Here is a 4,707-nt window from a genome sequence, read left to right on the forward strand (position 1 = left end):
TTTTAGACTTTAGTATAATTGCGGGAATTTAATTACCGATGTTAGAAATTATTCAATTTGAAAATTAATGGTAGGAATTAATTTCAATATGGGAAGGAAAGAAATTAAATAGAATAAAGTGGAATAAAGAAAAGAATAAAATAAAATAAATATATAATATTTTATTTTATTTTCCTTTTACTTTTTTTCTTTCCTTTTTCTTTCTCTTCCCCTTCCCTTCTTCTTCTAGCCGCAAGACGCCCCCCCCCCCCCCCCCCCCAAACTCCACCTCTCTCTTTCGTGCCTTTCCCTCTCTGCAAACCCACATGTCCACCCAAACATCATTTTCCCTCGCCGTCCGCACACCTTTCAACTATTTGCATTCACTGGTGCCACTGCCATCGTTCAACGAGTCGAGGCGTTGCAACGTTCTCCGGGTCTGAAGCTATTCGCTGCAGCTCTGTTCGTTGTCGCACACCGTAGCCAGATCCCTACCGTTCTGTCTGTCTCACGTAGGGATTGCTGCAGTCGATGACTTGCTTCGGGTTGCGTTCAACCGACCATCCGACGACCGCTTTTCAGATCTGGCCGACACCCATTAGTCTTTTCGTTGTCGGACGTTGTCGCTTAGGTTTTCGCTGGATCTTGAGTTTTGGTGTAAGTTTTTAGGTTTTTCATGAAAACTTACCCATTTAAATTTTTTCCCAATACTTATTTAATCCATAAATTTTGGATGATGGATTCAGGAATTTGAGGATATTAAATTGCCATCCAATAGTGTTTGAGGTTCGATTTTGGTGTTTTGGGCTAAATTTGATTTGACCTTAGGTTTTGGGGCTTGAACTTGAATTCTTGGAAGGAGTTGTGTAGGCAAAAGTTTGTTGTCCAGTTGTTTCAGTGATTGACTTTGGAGGTTTGAGTTGAGACCTTGAGGTGGTTTTGGATCAAACCACTACTGGGTAAGGCGCGTCGTTAATTTTTTGGGTAAGGGGTCACAGTTAGTCTCATGCTCCCTTTGGTATTTATAGGCAATCTAAGGCCGTACTCGTCATCCTCTCAATCTCCATACCCATGACACCTCCTACTTCATGAAAATCCAAGTGTCTTCTTCATGTTGAGCCAACGCATAGCCTTTGCCACCACTTACTTGCATGTAAGACCTAGGTGTCTTTACCATGCAATGTCTAACACATGGCTTCTTTCGAGGTTTCAATCCAATACTTTGCATGCTCTTCCCTGGTCTCCTAGGCGTCCACCTCAAGCTTTGACACTTAGTCAATTTCATGTCATGCTGCCACTTAACTTCCTAAGGTATCCACTTTCACGCTGCCCACCTCCTCCTTACAAATTTGGTCCAACTAGTGTATGCATAACCTAAATCTTCACCCATCATGTGTCCAAATGTGTCCATTTCTCAAGGCATGCATCCAACCACTCCATTTTCCACCCTCTAGGCGCCCAACATGCCCATACTAGGGTGTGTGTCCAACAAATTTGTCCAACACTTAGTCAAATTTTCTCCCCTAAACATACCATGCGTTCAACTTTTCCTCCCCAACTTTTGCATGCCTAATTTCACCACTTGGAGGTTCTCCTAAGTCTTTTAACTCCCTCCAAAGCATAGTCTAAGCACTTAGTCACATTTCCACTTCTCTAGTGGTTATGCGTCCAACTCTCACTTCCAACACTTAGCTAAATTCCCGACTAAAGACACCATGCGTTCACCATCCTTAGACGATGCATCCAACCCTATTTCCTCGCTTTAGTTGTGCAAAGTTCAATGCATGGTTGTCCAAAACTTAACAAATTCTTCCCTCTATGGATTAAACTATGCGTCCAGCTCATGCTTTTAACACTTGGGCAATTTTCAGACAATGCTCTGAGTTCAAACTTTCTCTCTCAATGTTCAAACGCATGGCTCCATTTTCTCTCAAGTGTTTAGGGTATCTTTCTCACATGCTCAACTATGCTTCCAACCTTCATTTCCAGTATTTAGCTAAATTTTGCTCCTTTTAGGCCAACCCATGCCTTTAAGCTTTTCTAGCCCAAAGCATAGTTAGAATACTTAGCCAAAATTCTGACTTCATCCTATTATGCTTCCAACTCTTGAATCCCAACATTTTTCTCCAGATACACAAAACTTTTCTTCTCTTCTTATCTTCTAGACCAACGCATACTTCACTCCTAACCACATGGTCCCAACATCTAAAAATTTTCTAAGTGCTAATGCTTCCTCAAAAGCATAATTCAGACACTTAGCCAAAATTCTACCCTCTAAATTTTCAGCTTAGGTTCCCATCAAGTATTCTTAACTCCAAGGCATAGTTTAGGGACTTAGCCAAACTTTTTCCTTCCAAGACTTTAATTCCGAGTTCTTCCTCAACCTAAGAAATCCTATGGGAGCTCGGGTGTCACAATCAACTTGCTTGCAATGGTTATATCATGAATGCAACTTGTTCTATAGCGCAATAAGAGTGCAACTATAGATCTTTAGTGGAGTGCCTTATAATTAATGATGAAGTTTAATTAATTAAAGAGTTTAGTTAATTAATCTAGTATCATTGGAGATTATAATTTGTAGGTCCATAAGGTCCCTTTGTTAACTGATAATAGATCAACATGAATTAATGATATTGAAAAAAAATTGTAATGTTTAAATAGGAAAAATATATTCTTCTTATTAGATACAATTAATATAAGTATTATTGTATTAAGATACACTATTATAAGGTTAATTTGAATGAGATTCAAACTAAAACTATATAATGTGAGAGAATTAAATTATTTGAATATAATTCAAATAATTAGTCAATTTAATATAAGATATTAAAATGAATGGATAAGGTTGACCTAATTAAGCACCTATATATACAACCTTACAGAGGTGGAAAAAAAGGTGATTCATTCCAAAAAAATCTTGCACTCTGCATAACTCTCCTACTTCCAAGGAAAATCACAGAGAAAAGTTATACTTGATTTTTCCACTTCTTTTCTTCTCTTCTTTTAAAGAGACTCCCATAGGCTTGATTTCCCGCCATATACATAGTAAGAAAGACCTTGTGGTGGTGGATTTATTGGATGAAGGCAGATCACAAGAGTTCTCAATGGCACGTACTTCAAAGGTAATATATGCTCAATCCACTTTTAGATTATTGTTTTAATTATAAATAAATTAAAGAAAGAATCTCACTTGCCTCTGCTGCATGATTGATTAAGGTTTAATTCATTCACTAGTAACATATATATTCCACGTACTTTGTCATATATATACATGTAGTTTAGTTATTTTACAAATATATAACTTATGATAAAGTGTATAGATTGTGAGGTGAATTTCATGTAAGAAAATGTAATATGTTTTAAAAATTTGTAGTAATAGTAACAATGCTAAAGGATAATAAAATCGTTTTCGAAAAATCAACAACAAAACTAGTAGTAGATACTATATTTAATATTTATTGAAAGTATAAAGACTAAAATTAAACATTTTTAAGCATAGAGATTAAGTTGAAAAAATCTCAAAGTACAGGACAAAAGGATATTTTATTTTAACCTTAACATATCAAGTCATTTTATGATTATTTCAATATAATATTATAATAGTCTTGTCATTAATGAGTGGGTCTCTTTTGATTTGATTTTATATTTTTTAATAGATGAGTCCCCAGTTCACAACTATTTTCCTAAAATCAAAGTGTTTTAAAAAATTGCTCTAGTCTTCTAACTTATGCCATATTCTCTGCATAAAAGCCTGATTTGTCCATGGATAACTGCATATCCAGTTTTAAACTATTATTTTTTCTCTCTAATTTCTACTCCTCATCCTAAATCCCCCTTTTTTATTCTATACATCTTGAAATTAGTTTCCTTGTAATGGCATTTGGATCTTTAAAGAAGAATTATGAGGAGGTCAAAGCTATTTCTGAGAAGCAAGAATCAAGGTCCATCAATATGAAGCTAAAGTTTAGAGCTTGACTATTGGCTACTCTCAAGTTAGAACGCTGGTTCTTCTTTGGCATCTCTCAAACTCCTTCCAACAAATGCAACCATTGGTGGGTCATTTTGACTTTAAGTCTTTTATGTACCCTTGTCTCCTTTTTGCTTTTCCTTGATGTTGTCATTGAGTTGTATAAGATTCAATATCACCATGACATGATTTGTAAGAAATTAGCTGAAATTAGCCAACAAATTTTGGCAGCAAAAGGCCATGATGATGTTGGTCTATTAGTGGAGAATGGAGGGGAATTTAGTGATGATGGATTTGAATTGAGTGTCCATGTGACGATGCTCATGTTTGAGGAGTTTAGAATTGGTTGGGAGAAAGTTTTCATCTACTTCAGTGCTTGTGTTTTGCTTGTTGTTACTGTTATTGATTTATATGCTTGTGAGTACTTGTTATGCAACTGAAATGAACTTTTTGGCTCTTTGTTGATTGAGTTGTAGATAATATAGTTTTTTTTTTAAAGTAAAGTGAGAATAAAATCTTTGGCAAGATATTATTGTAGAAAGAAATAGAATTGTTCAAGATGATGAGGAATAAATTTGAGGAGATTGTATGTTTGGTTCGCTTGTTCAACTCCTTTGGAGGGATTTTTTTTTTCATATATTGCCTTCTTGTAGTTTCCAATGTCGTAATGGAGGTTTGTTCTTTGTTTCTGCTCCTTAGTTTTATGTGTATATCATATGCATGTGCGTATTAGTATAAATTTTCTGATAAAGAATTAAACC

The 4,707-nt window shown here is 35.6% G+C and overlaps 1 long non-coding RNA gene across 1 annotated transcript; it reads left to right on the forward strand.

Annotated features, from left to right (window-relative positions):
• The first annotated feature begins 244 nt into the window (after window positions 1–244).
• On the forward strand, window positions 245–4,382 carry LOC120082909. Its single transcript, XR_005483329.1, has 2 exons — window positions 245–3,101; window positions 3,843–4,382. It is a non-coding gene; the product is annotated as an uncharacterized LOC120082909 (long non-coding RNA).
• The last annotated feature ends 325 nt before the right edge of the window (window positions 4,383–4,707 follow it).

Source organism: Benincasa hispida, chromosome 8 (genome assembly GCF_009727055.1).
Source record: "Benincasa hispida cultivar B227 chromosome 8, ASM972705v1, whole genome shotgun sequence".
Lineage (NCBI taxonomy): Eukaryota > Viridiplantae > Streptophyta > Magnoliopsida > Cucurbitales > Cucurbitaceae > Benincasa > Benincasa hispida.